This window comes from Mustela putorius, unplaced genomic scaffold (assembly GCF_011764305.1).
Source record: "Mustela putorius furo isolate JIRA1106 unplaced genomic scaffold, ASM1176430v1.1 tig00000487_pilon_pilon_pilon, whole genome shotgun sequence".
Classification (NCBI taxonomy): domain Eukaryota; kingdom Metazoa; phylum Chordata; class Mammalia; order Carnivora; family Mustelidae; genus Mustela; species Mustela putorius.
Genome location: NW_025421399.1, coordinates 3,093,692 through 3,109,249, shown reverse-complemented (window position 1 = coordinate 3,109,249; position 15,558 = coordinate 3,093,692). Strand labels below are relative to the sequence as shown.

The 15,558-nt window shown below is 41.5% G+C and overlaps 1 protein-coding gene across 10 annotated transcripts in view; it reads left to right on the top strand.

The window, feature by feature from the left end:
* The window catches only part of GJC1 (gap junction protein gamma 1), a 38,218-nt gene that overhangs the window by 1,024 nt on the left and 21,636 nt on the right, over positions 1 to 15,558 (top strand). For 2 of the 10 annotated variants that reach the window (XM_004772514.2, XM_045080792.1), the window contains exon 1: positions 83 to 519. The exons of 5 other annotated variants lie outside the window; for them this stretch is intronic. The gene's annotated coding sequence lies outside the window, so the exon portion shown is untranslated. Of the gene's footprint in view, positions 1 to 82; positions 1,001 to 15,558 lie in introns of those variants that run through there. 3 more of the 10 variants (XM_045080791.1, XM_004772516.3, XM_045080796.1) reach the window with 3 other exon arrangements.

The window sequence follows — 15,558 nt, the reverse complement described above, 5'->3', positions numbered from 1 at the left end:
AGGGCCGGCTGAGGAGCGGGCAAGGGGCGGGGCCGGGGGGGGGCGGGAGAACTTCTGGGGAGGATGGAGGAGGGGCGGGGGGGGAACGCAGGGGATAGGGGTCCCAGGAAGAGTGCGGCGAGGGGGGGCCGCTGCTGCCGAGACTTCCCGCCGATCCCGGAGGGGCGTCTGACCAGCGGCCGCCCGCTGCCCCCTGCGCGCCCTCCCTCTTTGTCCCTGGGCACGCGGTTCCCAAATTGGGAGGGAAACGGCCCGGGGGTGGGCCCGGGCGGCGGGGGCCGCGCTGGGCGGGCGGAGAGCCCGGAGGACCCCGGGCGCGCACTTGGGCGGCGCTCGGCGGTGCTCGCAACTCGTCGGGGCGGTTAGGGGCGCAGGGCCGCGCCGGGGCCGCCCCTCGCCGCCGGGGCGCTTCGCGGGCTGGTCTTTGTCTCCCGACGCTCGGCCCCTGACATCTCTCCCGGCGGCGTGCGGTTCGTTTGACTCCTTCCTCGAACACCGCTACCGGGACTCCTGCCTCCCGTTAGTGATTGAGACAAGATTTAGTTCGAGGGCTGGAAGGAGGGAGTCGGGGCGGGGGGGCGGTGAATGGCGCGGTCGCCTCCTGATTTACATGTTCCCTTTACTTAAAATGGTTTTTTTTCACCTCCGCTGCGTGAAACTTTGGACAACTGTTTTGTTTTCCCTTCGATCTGCAGATTCAAAATGAAGAGAAGGCGCTAAAGCTGCGATTGTAGCCAATTATGTGGTTGGTGGCTGCGTTTGGAGCTTTGAGTTGAAAGGCTTTACGTGAATGTGTGTTTTAGAATTTGGGTTGTTTCCCTTCCCTTGCGATTGTTTTCTAAGATTGGGATTACTTTTTCTTTGCGAAGCGGGCGTGTTCGTATTTATGATTTGAAGGAATGTTTGTTCATTGAGAACCTGCGATGCTCCAGATTTCATTGTGCTCACGCTTTATTTTGTTAGCCTCAAGACCGGACTTGGTGGAATCGAGTAAATCAAGGTAGAATAAGTTCTGGGATAAGCGTTATCTTGCGCCTGATTAGTCTAAAATTATATGTTCGTGTTGTGTATACTTGGAAGTGAGTATATGGGAAAACGCTATAAAAATCAAACTGTGTACATGAAGGGGATTTTGATTTCTGATAAACGGAGAAACAGCATATCTCGACTACTTCACGTATCTGTAGAAAAGGGGATTAATAATGTAATTTAGGGATCAAATCCTTTACCCCCCTAAAGAGGGTTTAGGTATTATTCAGAGTAAGAATGCAGAAAAATAAACTTAATTCCAAAGGTTCTGATTAAATGTATTGTGAATTGTAGTTACCACGTTTCCAGGAGTTTTGTTGGGTTTATTTTTTTGGAATTTAGCATAGTGTATTGTAGTTGCTTTAGATTTCTTAAGTACTGTATAATGGCAGAATTGAAGAAATGCACCGACCCTTCTGGGTAGAAGGTAAAAAGCTGTGGTCTTAGTGTTGGCCAGATCTTTGTGAGCAGTGTTGTAAGGAAAGGGCATTTTGAAGAGAATACATAGGAACCATATGAAAGCTCTTTCTTTTTTTTAATTTGTCCTGATCTGTAGTTGTTTGATACTGTCTACCACTTGTTTTAAACTGTTGTGCAGTTTTCCAGAGCCTTTGAAACATCCTTTCTAAAAGCCAACGCTTTTAGCTTCTTTTTTGGGTTGTGTGACTTCAGAATTGGTTTTCTGTCTGTGCCAGGTAGCCACCACAGTTCTCTCTCAAAAAAAAAAACTAAGGACCCAGAGACTTTCAATTCAGTTCATGAAGGTAGAATTGACTTTCAGCCTTCACTCTAAAGGATTTTAGAAGTTTGTTTTGTTTTGTTTTTTTAAGATTTTATTTATTTATTTGACAGAGATCAGAAGTAGGCAGAGAGAGAGGAAGCAGGCTCCCCGGTGAGCAGAGAGCCTGATGCAGGGCTGGATCCCAGGACCCTGGACCATGACCTGAGCCGAAGGCAGAGGCTTTAACCCACTGAGCCACCCAGGCGCCCCAGGATTTAAGAAGTTAACATATCTTCAACATAACAATTTTACTTAAATACTGTTCCCCTTAATATTTTTATTCATATTTTATATTTGTGTAAATTAGCAAAAGGGAAGGAATAGAGGGTCTGTCTCTGATTAGCCGCACCACAACCCTAACTCCAGGCTCTCCTATAAAGTTAGTAATTGGGATCCTAGAATACAAAATATGTAATTAAAATCTAGAGTATCATAGTCTTAATAAATGAATAGTTTGTTCTATGCCTAATTCAGTGCAAAGAGATGAGTTCCAAAAAGTTGGGCTTTTTTTTTTTTTTTTAAAGATTTTATTTTATTTTATTTATTTGACAGAGAGAGATCACAAGTAGACGGAGAGGCAGGCAGAGAGAGAGAGAGAGGGAAGCAGGCTCCCCGCCGAGCAGAGAGCCGGACGCGGGACTCGATCCCAGCACCCTGAGATCATGACCCGAGCCGAAGGCAGCGGCTCAACCCACTGAGCCACCCAGGCGCCCCCAAGTTGGGCTTTTTATCTGAGGTTTGTTCACATTTCAGAATAAATGAGCTGTGCCCCCCCCCCCATTCTCATTAGTCTGGATAGTTAGTGCAACTGGGAGTATACTTTATTTCCAAACCGGTGCTTTCTTTTTTTATTTTTTAATTTGCAAATGTATGTATTTTTATTAATTGGTGTTTGTTGCATAGAAACGTGTGGCTTCTATCCAAAATATCTGAAAAGAAATTTAGGCAAAGAAAAACGGGATTACTTTTTTTTTTTTAGACCATTTCTTTGAGAATACATATGGTTATAGATTTTAGTTGATATCATTAACCTAAAACACAGTTCAGAACTTTTGATATCGGCTTAAGTGCCAACAATTTTCAGACATAACTACTGCAACTGATGAGTTTAGTTTTTGTGGAAATATAAGGACTTATTCTTTTAAGTGTGAGCATTGCTATTTTATACTGCTCTTTAGAATGAATGACCAGACAGTACTGGCTGGCATACTGTAGTAGTACATTCTTGAATTTTGGAAACATTGTAGAGGTTGACAACCTTCAAGTTTGTCGTTGAAACCTGTGTGTGGAATATGTTGCCCAAAGTGTTTTTTCCCCCCTAGGACAAGGACAAGATCTCTTTGCAGAAACCATTTTATTTCTGAGAAAAGAAGTGTTCTGTGGAATGAGTAGAGCCCTCAGTTAAAGTTTGTACTTTTGATCTGTATTGCTTATAGCATCAGCACAACTTGGACAAAAGTACTCAGTGGCTGTTCATTCATTTAAGGAAGTTTTTTTTGTGGGGTTTGTTTTTTTTTTTCCCATTCAGTTATTTTTGAGAATGCTGTAAGATGCTGAAGATGAATGCTACGTGGTTTTTGCTCTCAAAATGTTTGCAGTTTAACATGATGAAAGGTTTAGCAATTTGGAAATTCTCAAATATTTGAAACAAAAGAAATGTTCAGGATTTTGGAGTAAATTTTTGTTTTTTCTGTATAGAAATGGAATAAACTTCATATATCCCTATTTTCCTTTAATCTCTAAACTGGATGTTCAAGTCTTATATAGTTACAAAGATTATTTTCATCTACATCTTTGTATGATTTATCAGTTTTGACTGAGTTTATTGTTACTTAACTGGGTTATAACATTTGGGGGGGGGATGTTCAGAATAAGGTAGATCTGAACTTTGTTTTTAGGGAATTCTATTTGACTCAATCTTGAACCTCAGGTTCCTAAATGCCCATTTCAGAATAGGTGTTTATTTTATTTTATTTTTATTTCCACTTTTTAAGATTATATTTACTTGGGTGCCTGGGTGGTGCAGTTAGTTAAGCATCTTCCTTCAGCTCACATGATCCCAGAACCCTGGGATCAAGTCCTGCATTGGGCTCCTTGCTCAGTGGAGAGCCTGCTTCTCCCTCTGCGTGCTCTACCTGCTGCTCCTTGGTTGTGCTGTCTGACAAATAAATAAAAATCTTTTTAAAAAAATATTTTATTTTATCTATTTATTTGAGAGAGAGAGCATGCATGTGTTGAGCACAAGGTGGGGAGGGGCAGAGGGAGAAGCAGACTCCCAGGGAGCCAGACATAGGGCTCAATCCCGGGACTCTGAGATCATGACCTGAGTGGAAGGCAGACACCTTAACCAACTGAGCCACCCCGGCATCCCAATAGGTGTTTATTTCTGTTCAAAAATTTCTTCCTGAAGTACTCTTTATCTCCTGGCTTCTGATTTTACCGCCTTGCTCTCTGGCTATTCCTTCAAGTCCCCTTGGCTGCCGCCTGCCATCCTCTTCTACCAGATTTTTTATTTTTTTATTTATTTTTTTTTTTTAAGATTTTATTCATTCATGTGAGAGAGAGACAGGGAGAAGCAGGCTGCCTGCGGGGTGCCCATTGAGGGACTTGATCCCAGAAGCCTGGGATCAAGACCTGAGCCGAAGGCAGACGCTTAACTGACTCAGCCACTCAGGTGCCCCTCTACCAGATATAGATATATATATATTTATTTATTTATTTCACTCCCCCCCCCCACCAGATATTTAATTGATGGACTTTCTCAAGTCTTAGTACTCTGATTTCATCCATTCTGTGGCTTCAGTTACAATATGTATTTTGAATATTCCCAAATTTTTGTCCTGCCTCCCAAACTTTCTTTTGATCCCAGCTGCCTACTCACCATCTGTACTTAGTTTCAAGAGGCACTTTGCTCGAGATGCGCAGACTGACCTCTTGATCTTGGCTCCAGACCTAGACCTTCTTCACTGTACTATTTAATTAAGTGGCTCTATCAACAACTTACTGAGGCCAGACTTGTGATTTTTCTCTACCTTTAGTCTCTCCATTCTAGTCTAGGTCACCTTTCCCTCGGATTATTACAGTCAATTATAAATGGTCTTTCCACATTGACTCTTGTTTTTAAAGGGGGGGTAGTATGAGATATTTAAGATAGAAAAAGTAATAAATAATACTACAATAAATACTTAACATAACCACCGTGCAGCTTAGGAAAATAAAATATTGCCGGTGAAGTTCAGGTGTTTCCCCACCTGATTGCATCCTCCTTTCCCCAACCTCCATTGTAGACCTCCTTGCCAGAGGTAATTACTAATTGAATTTATTATTATTTTTTTTTAAGATTTTATTTATTTATTTAATTGACAGAGAGAGAGAAGACAAGTAGAGGGAGTGGGAGGGGAGAAGCAGGCTTCTGGCTGAGCAGGGAGCCTGATGCAAGGCTTGATCCCAGAGCACTGGGATCACCACCAGAGCCAAAGGCAGGTTCTTAACCAACTGAGCCACCCAGGTGCCCCACTAATTGAATTTATTACTCCTTTGCATTCCTTTGTACTTTTACTACATACATATATGCTCTAAGCAGTATATCCTCATCTTTTCTTCTCAGAACAGCTAGAATTGTCTTTATAAAACAAATTTAACCAAGTCACTTACCTGAAGACTTCTGTTTTCCATTGAAGACTTTCCCTCTTCATTTAAGAAGGTGTGATCTGGCCTTGCTTACTCCTCCAGCGTCATGTCTTTGTACTTAACCTTCTTATTATGAGTGGTCTGGCTTGCTGATCTTGCTGATCTCCCCCCCCCCCCCCCCCCGCCTCCTCCCTGCCCCCCTCCCCTCATTCCTTAAAGGTTCAAAGCTCACCCAAGGCCTTTGGACATGTAGTAGCTAATTCTTCTGCCTGGAAGGCAGCTTCTCAGTTCTTCAAAATATGCTTAAATAGCAGTTTTGTGGAGAAATCTTATGATCCTCCTAGATTCAGTTAATAGTATGCTGCACTTCTTTTTTTTTTTTTTTTAAGATTTTATTTATTTACTTGAGAGAGAGACAGTGAGAGAGCATGAACGAGGAGAAGGTCAGAGAGAGAAGCAGACTCCCCATGGAGCTGGGACTCCGATGCGGGACTCGATCCCGGGACTCCAGGATCATGACCTGAGCCGAAGGCAGTCATCCAACCAACTGAGCCACCCAGGTGTCCCTGCACTTCTCTTTTATAGGGTTTATCACAATATTGATTAATTATTTGTATAATGCCTATTTCACCATTAGTCTGTTCTGTATATTTCATAAAGTCAGGAGTAATAACTGTCTTGGGCAGCCCAGTATCACAGCACCTAGCTCGTAGTTCGTATCTGTATTCAACAATTAATTGAGTGCTTACTAATTATTTATAATTGCTGATAGTAGCAAAGTAACTTCTGACAAAGCTTTTGTTATTCTAATTAGAAGCCTCGTTATTGGGGCACCTGGGTGGTGCAGTCAGTTGAGCATAGTCATGATTAGGTCGTGAGATTGAGCTTTACATCAGGCTCTGAGCTCAGTGCAGAGACTGCTTGAGTTTCTCTCCTTCTCCCTTTGCCCCTCCCCCACTCACTCTCAAGTAAGTGAATAAAATCTTTATTAAAAAAGAAAAGAAGCCTCATTATTTTATGTTGTTTTTTGCTCTGTTGGTCTTATATGCCAATATAGTGTTAGTTCCTTAGTAAATATTTATTGATGTAAACTTCCTAATAGCCATGGCCTAAGCAATCTTCAGTAGTTTTAGTAGACCAGAAATAGAGTGGTCACCACTGGTGTAATATACACAATGGGTACACTTGCCTTCCAGGAAAATAATCATAGCTGGCTTAGGCAGGCTGTCAGATGTAATAAAGAAATTGAAGATTAGGTTTTTTCTTTGACATTCTGTACCTAGTTCTGATTTTCATTTCTTCTTCCTATTTGCTGGGCCAAGCTTCAGTATAATTAATGTCCCAAGAAACTGGGACAGTTTATACATTACGGCCAATGTTGATAGTTTTGCACTTGAGTATTTTACTTTGTAGACTTTTTTTTTTCTTTTGACAGGCAAAGATCACAAGTTGGCAGAGATGCAGGCAGAGAGAGAGAGAGAGGAGGAAGCAGGCTCCCCTCTTCCTGAGCAGAGAGCCTGATGCGGGGTGCGATCCCAGGACTCTGGGATCATGACCTGGGCCGAAGGCAGAGGCTTTAACCCATTTCACTGAGCCACCCAGGTGCCCCTGTAGACTTTTTTAAACATTGCTTTTTGCGGGGGCACCTGAGTGTCTTGGTCATTAGGCGTCTGCCTTCGGCTTGGGTCGTGGTCTCGGGGTCCTGGGATTGAGCTCCACATTGGGCTGTCTGCTCCTCGGGAAGCCTGCTTCCTCTCTCCCTCTGCTGCTGCCCTGCTTGTGTTCCCTCCCTCACTGTGTCTCTCTGTCAGATAAATAAATAAAATCTTTATGAAAGAATTTTTTTTTAATTCCTTTTTTGGAGTAGGTAATGTATTAGGTATTATATAATCCCAAAGGTATAAAAGGATTTGCAGTGAAAAGTAAGTCTTCCTTTATTCTCTTCTCACTCATTTTCTTTCTGCTGAAGCAATTATTATTTACCCTTTTTTATGAATTCCTCTGGAGGTATCCATGGACTCAGTAATTCTCCACACATACACATAAATGGTAGCATACATATGCACTGTTCTACAGCCTGAATTGTTGGCTGATATATCTTAGTTTATTTCTATCATTAGAGATAAATGTGTCTCCTACTTTTTGACTACCAGATGTGCTGTAATTTGTTTACCCAATCCCTTCCAGATAGACTTTTAAATTTTCTCCAGCACATTATCAACAGTGCTACAGTGAATATTCTATGTATGTAAGCATATTTATTAGATGAACATTCAGAATTGGAATTACTGGGTCAAAAAGAGTGTGTGTTCTTCATATAACCAGTTCACCTCACCATATACCCTATTCTGTATTCTTCCTTGTCAGTGATTGGCTGTCACTTCTTAAATTTTTTCCAATTGGATAAATAAAAAGTAGTATGTTGGTGTAGTTTTAATTGTAAGTCTTTAATTACAAGTGATAATTATATATCTTCTCATATCCTTAAAAAACATTTCTATTTCTGGGGCACCATAGGCTGTTAAGCATCTGCTTTGGCTGAGGTCATGATCCCAGGGTCCTGGGATCAACCTCCATGTGGGGCTCCCTGCTTAGTGAGAGCCTGCTTCTCTCTCTTCTCCCCCCTTGTGCTCTCTCTCGCTGTCTCTGTCACTAACTGTCTCTCTTTCAAATAAATAAAATCTTTTTTAAAAAAATTTATATTTCTTTTTCTGAGACCTCTGTCTATCCATTACACATTTTTCTGTTGAGCGGTCTTTATTATTATTATTATTTTATAAAGATTTTATTTATTTATTTGACAAAGAGATCACAAGTAGGCAGAGAGGCGGGTGGGGGTGGGGTCTCAATCCCAGGACCCTGAGGTCATGATCTGAGCCAAAGGCAAAGGCTTAACCCACTGAGCCACCCAGGCACCCTTTTTTATTATTGATGTTAGAGTTCTTTATGTGTTAGAGAAATAAAGCCTTTTATTCTGAGAGCTGCAAATCATTTTAAGCATACAGTATATCTTTTGAGTTTTCTACAGGTTTTTTTTCTTTTTTGCTTTCCAAAAATTACACTGGATAATTGAATTTGTCATTTCTTTCATTTGACCTTTAGGTTTTTGTATCATTTTAGAAGTCTTCTCTACTCAGATTATCAAGGGAAAAAAATGTCCATGGCTTTTTCTAACTGCCATTGTTTTTAATTTAATTTAATTTTTATTTCTTTAAAGGTGTGCTTGGCGTATTAGTAAGCCCTCCGTACATGTTAATTTTTTTTTTTTTTTTTTTTAGATTTTATTTATCCATTTGAGACAGAGATACAAAGAGAGAGCATAGGGAGGGAGAGGGAGAAGCAGACTCCCCTCTGTGCCAGGAGCCCACTGTGGGGCTCCATCCCAGGACCCCAGGATCATGACCTGAGCTGAAGGCAGATGCTTAACCATCTGAGCCACCCAGGGGCCCTGTTTTTAATTTTAAATCCTTGATTCATCTGGAATTTATTTATTTGACAAGAGAGAGAGAGAGCGAGAGAGGGAACCCAAGCCCGGGGAGTGGGAGAAGGACAGCAGGCTTCCCACTGAGCGGGGAGCCCATGCAGGGCTCTATCCCAGGACCCTGGGATAATGACCTGAGCCAAGGCAGACGATTAACACTGAGCCACCCAGGTGCCCGTCATCTGGAATTTAAAAACCCAACTTTAATTTTTTCCAGAGAGCTACCTATTACAATTTATTAAATATTCCATGTTTTGTCCATTGCTTTGAAATGCCACCTTTCATACATTACATTTCCAGTTGTATTTTGATCTTTTGGACTTTGTGTTATGTTCCATTCCATTGATCTATTAATCTTTTTGCCAGTTCTACCTTTTAAAATGATTAGTTTTGGGGCGCCTGGGTGGCTCAGTGGGTTAAGCCGCTGCCTTCGGCTCAGGTCAAGATCTCAGGGTCCTGGGATCGAGTCCCGCATCAGGCTCTCTGCTCATCAGGGAGCCTGCTTCCTTCTCTCTCTCTCTCTCTCTGCCTGCCTCTCAGTGTACTTGTGATTTCTCTCTGTCAAATAAATAAATAAAATCTTTAAAAAAAAAAAAAAAAAAAAATAAAATGATTAGTTTTATAATCTATATCTAGAGAAGCTTGTGTGCCCTTCTTACTCTTTAAGAAAAGTTCCCAAATGGGGGCGCCTGGGTGGCTCAGTTGTTAAGCTACTGTCTTTGGCTCTGGTCATTATCACAGCGACCTGCAATCAAGCCCCACATTAGGCTCCCTGCTCAGCGGGAAGCCTGCTTCTCCCTCTCTCACTCCCCCTGCTTGTGTTTCCTCTCTGGCTGTCTCTCTCTGTGTCAAATAAGTAAATTAAATCTCAAAAAAAAAAAGAAAAAGTTCCCAACCATTCTTAACTTTATTTTTCATATTAAATGTGTTTATTCATTATTTGATTTATTTAAGTTTATTTTTTTAAGGAATCTCAACACCCTATGTGGGCTCAAATGCACGACCCCCAGATCAAAGCCACATGCTCTTCTGACTGGGTCAGCCAGGCACCCCTTCACGTTAAATTTAGAATCAGGTTGTCTGCTTCGTAAGAAATCTGATTGGCATTTTTAGAAATCAAGATTACATTACATCTTAGATCAGTTTAAGGAAAACTAATATTTTATGATGGCTTTTGTATCTAAGAATATGTAATATTTTAAGCTTTTTTTTTTTTTTTTAAGATTTTTTAATTCATTTATTTGACAGAAAGAGCAGGAGAACACAGGCAGGGGTTAGCAGCAGAGGGAGAGGGAGAAGAAGCATGCTCCCTACTGTGCTGGGGATACAGGGCTCAACCTCGGGATCTTGGGATCATGGCCCGAGCCGAAGGCAGTTGCTTAACCAACTGAGCCACCCAAGTGCCCATTTTTCAGTCTTCAAAGCATTTACAAAAATTTTTTTTTTCAATTTTATTTATTTGACAGAGAGAGAGATCACAAGTAGGCAGAGAGGCAGACAAGGGGGGGGGAATAGGTTCCCCGCTGAGCAGAGAGCCCAGTGTGGGGCTCTATCTCAGGACCCTGAGATCATGACCTGAACCAAAGGCAGAGGTTTAACCCTCTGAGCCACCCAGACGCCCTAGATTTTATTTTTAAGTAATCTCTATACCCAACATGGGGCTCCCAACTCACAACCTCAAGATCAAGAGTCCGCATGCTCTTCTGACTCAGCCAGCCAGGTCATCTTGGGATCTCTTTTTAAGAGACCTGATTGACTAGCCTATCTAGATTTGTATAAAGAATGTTTCATGAGAGAAACCGTATAATACTTTCTGAAGGGGAATTTGTTGTTTGTGTGTCTAACTCAACTAGCTTGCTTTGACCTTAATGTTCCAATTTAGTAGTGTGAAAGCTTTGTATTTATTGTAGGTTGAGCAGGTCAAGCAGATGTGCGTTTCTCAGAATTACTTAGGAATAGGGTTTTTTTTGTTTGGTTTTTTTTGTTTGTTTGTTTGTTTGGTTTTTGTTTTGTTTTGTTTTTTGAGTTTGGAAAGATTGTTAGGAATTGGGGGAGCATCTCGGTTCTTTCACTGAATTGTGTATCTGAAGCCGTTGTATCCTATTACTTGAACTCAGAAAAGAGGGCGGCAAAATATGTTTATGATTGAGATGTGTCCTGGGGAGGAAATTATATATACATACTTTGCAAAGCATTCTACTGATTAGATTTATTTTGATTACCAGTTCATTATGGTTACTAGTTCAGGGAGAAATTTAAATCAACCTTACATTTCTTTTTAAAAAGCTCTACAACACCCAGTGTGGGGCCCAAACTTACTATCCCAAGATCAAGAGTCCCAGGCTCCACCAGCCAGCACCACCCCCATCTTAGCATTTGGAACCCATAGTAGAATGCCTTTTTTTTTTTTTTTTAATTGAGAGAGAGTACTAGCTTGTGGAAAGGGCAGAGGGAGGAGAAGAAGCAGACTCCCCACCGAGGGAGCCCCACATGAGGCTTGATCCCAGGACCCTGGGATCATGACCTTCCAGAAGGCAGGTGCTTAACAGACTAAAACCCCACTAGAATGCTCTTTTTTTTTTTTTTTTAAGATTTTATTTATTTATTTGACAGAGAGAGATCACAAGTAGGAAGAGAGGCAGGGAGAAGCAGGCTCCCTTCTGAGCAGAAAGTCCAATGTGGGGCGCGATCCCAGGACTCTGGGATCATGACCTGAGCCCAAGGCAGAGGCTTTAATCCACTGAGCCACCCAGGCGCCCCCAGAATGCTCTTAATAGAAGTTTATTTCCTATGGGTACCTGGCTGGCTCAGTCAGTGAGGCATGCAACCCTTGATTTTTTTTTTTTTTTTTTAAGATTTTATTTATTTATTTGACAGAGTGAGATCACAAAGTAGGCAGAGAGGCAGATAGAGAGAGGGGGAAGCAGGCTCCCCACTGAGCAGAGAGCCCGATACTGGGCTCTATCCCAGGACCCTAAGATCGTGACCCAAGCCAAAGGCAGAGGCTTAACCCACTGAGCCACCCAGGTACCCCTAGAGCTTACTTTAAAAAGAAAAGAAAAAATTCCCTGCTGTATTTTATTTATGTGCCACAGAAAACTGCTGGGTTTTTTTTGTTTGTTTTTTTGTCTTGTTTTGTTTTGTTTTGTTTAAGATTTTATTTATTTATTTGACAGAGAGAGATGACAAGCAGGCAGAGAGAGAGGAGAAAGCAGGCTCCCTGCTGAGCAGAGAGCCCGATGCGGGGCTCGATCCCAGGACCCTGAGATCATGACCCGAGCTGAAGGCAGCGGCTTAACCCACTGAGCCACCCAGGCGCCCCTGTTTTGTTTTTTCTTTGTGGTTTGAAATTACATACATACTGGCATGGTTTTTTTGTTTTTTTTTTTAAGATTTTATTTATTTATTTGACAGACAGAGACTACAAGTAGGCAGAGAGGCAGGCAGAGAGAGAGGAGGAAGCAGGCTCCCTGCTGAGCAGAGAGCCCGATGTGGGTCTCGATCCCAGGACCCTGGGATCATGACCCGAGGTAAAGGCAGAGGCTTTAACCCACTGAGCCACCCAGGGACCCCTGGCATGGTTTTTTGAGGTAGGAAAATGGGAGATGAAATCTGTGCTCAGAATAGCGGTCTTATTAGATTCCAGTTTAGCTAATCTTCAAAGCCCTAAAGTAATAGATGATTTTGTTTTAAATAATCAGCATGTTAGCATTTAGTATTTTCTCTCAGGAGAAATCTCTTGGGTTTATACTGAATCTCATGGGCATATTCTTAGCCCAACAGAAGAATCCTTGATATGAAGGAGAAAAAAATGAAGTGGAGTGATTAGGACAGAAAGTATGAGTTTTATAACATTTTCACATGTCAAATAAAGATTTACTAGAACTCACTTATAATAGAGACTGGGAGACTCCTGGGTGGCTTGGTTGGTTAAGCAGCTGACTTCGGCTTAGGTCACCATCTCGGGGTCCTAGGACCAAGCCAGCAGGAAGTCTGCTTGTTCCTCTCCCTGCGCCTGTGCATGCTCACTTGCTATCCCGCTCTCTTAAATAAATAAAATCTTAAAAAAGAAATAATGGAGACTGGTTAAGTTTGGGTGGCATTTTAATAATAATTTCCCCAAATAAGGTAGCTCTTTCCAAATACTCAGTAGCAGACATTCAATAAGCAGATAGCAATGGCAACAACTGTATATTTAAAGGGACTGTTGGATATGTTCATTTTCCATGTTGCTTCTGGACCATATTAAAATCTATTTATTTATTTGAGAGAGAGAGAGGGAGCATGAGCAGGGGGAAGGCTTGGAGGGAGAGGGAGGAGCAGACTCCCTGCTGAACAGTGAACCTCATACGGGGCTCCATCCCAGGACTCCAAAATTGTGACCCAAGCTGAAGTCAGACACCCAACCAAGTGAGCAACCCAGGCACCCCTTAATGATTTTATAGTGTTTCTAAAGGAATGTAAAGAGCAATATTATGATATAGTAAGCTGGGATATATGACATCATGTCAGAATACTAGTCTTTTGGGGTGCCTGGCTGCCTCAGTTGGTAGAGCACCTAACGCTTGATCTCAGGGTCATGAGTTTGAGCCTCATGTTGGATGTAGAGATTGCTTAAATAAATAAACTTTTTTTAAAACTTTTAAAAAAAAGAATAGTGCTATCTTTTGATATATCCTTACAAATTACGAATTACCTTCTAGACTCTGTTTTACTCTGGAGTGGAATTTTATGCAAATTCTGTCTTGGATCCCTTTCTGCAGGGGGGTGTAGTAACTGTATCAAAGGTTTTATGAGATAGTTAACACTTTTCTGTGATATACCCATTACTTAATTAGGTCTTTATGAATGTGTGCAAATATGAAATTTGTGCCCTGACCTACTTTTTAAATTTCCTTCAGGGCTTTTGTTGTATAGAAAAAAGCTTTTCCAATTCCTTTATTACATGTTTGTTATAGAAAATACAGAAAAGCAAATAGAAATTGTTCAAAGGCCATTGTCAATGTTGGTGTATTTCCATTCAGACATATTATTACTGGAGGGTTTTTGTTTGGTTTTTGTCTCTGCTACATAGGAGCATTTTCCCACATGATGAAATATTCTTTTTAAACAGGTCACAAATTGACAGGCTTTATTCAGCCAATAAGATTATCTGACTCCATAGTATTTAAATGTTGGGTTACATGGGTGGTACAGTCAGTTAAGTGTCCAATTCTGGATTTTGGCTCAGGTTATGGTCTCGGGGTTTTTTTTTGTTTTTGTTTTTAGATTTTTATTTATTTATTTGACAGACAGAGATCACAAGTAGGCAGAGAGGCAGGCAGAGAGAAGGAGGGAAGCAGGCTCCCCACCGAGCAGAGAGCCCGATGCGAGCAGAGAGCCCGATGCAGGGCTTGATCCCAGGACACCGACATCATGACCTGAGCTGAAGGCAGAGGCTTAACCACTGAGCCACCCACGTGCCCCTGGTCTCAGGGTTTTGAGATCAGGCTCTGCACTGGGCATGGAGCCTGCTTAAGATTCTCTCTCTTGCTCTGCATCTCCCCTCCCCTGCAAAAAATATATAATATATATTTTATAATATATAGTAATTTATATATATTATAGTTAGTTGCTGACGTGAACAAAAAGGAGACAAGAAATAATGTGAATTGATACAACCCTCTTTGGAAAAGTACTAACCTATGGAAGCTGACATGACAGTTTGCTTCTAGGTATTCAACAGGAATTCATACACGGATTCACCAGACGACATACATGGAATGTTCATAGTAGCATTATTCATAATATTCAAAACTGGAAACTGCTCAAATGCCCATCAGCAGTAGAATGGATACATTGTGATACATTCACACAATAGTAATATAGTAAAGAGAAGAGAGTGAACAGACTAGAGCTTTAGGTTTAGTAAAATTGGTGACTCTCAATAGATGCTGAACAAAAGAAGTCAGACACAAAAGATTATATTCTTTTTGATTCTGATACAAGAAAGCCCATTTTGTATGATTTCATTTACATTAAGTTCAAGAACAGGTAAACAAGTGTGTCTTAATGTGGATGTGGTATAATATTGTACCCCAAGGGGGATTTGGCAATGTGTAGAGACATCTTTGGTTGCCACAACTGGAAGAGACCAGGAATGCTGCAGAACACCCAAAGTTCATAGGACAGTCTCTTAAAACAAACAACTATCCCTGGGCTAAACTTACTGTTGGAGGAAGGATGGTGGTTTCCCTTAGGTATGATTGTGGCTGTAGGTGGATGGTAATGTTCTTGATTTTAGTGCTGGTTACAGGCGTATGTTTGGTTTGTGACAATTCACTGAACTTCATGCTTACATTTATACACCTTTCTCTAGTTATTTTCCACTTCAGTCAAAAATTAAAAAAAAAAAAAAAATCAGGGCACCTGGATGGCTTTTTCAGTTAAGGGTCTGCTTTCGACTCCCGTTATGATCCCAGGGTCCCATATTAGGCTCCCTGCTTGGTGGGGAGTCTGCTTCTCTCTCTGTCTCCCCCTGCTTGTGCTGGTGTTTTCTCTCTCAAACAAAATCTTTAAAATAATTTAATTTTAAAAAATTGTAAAAGGGGCGCCTGGGTGGCTCAGTGGGTTAAAGCCTCTGCCTTCAGCTCAGGTC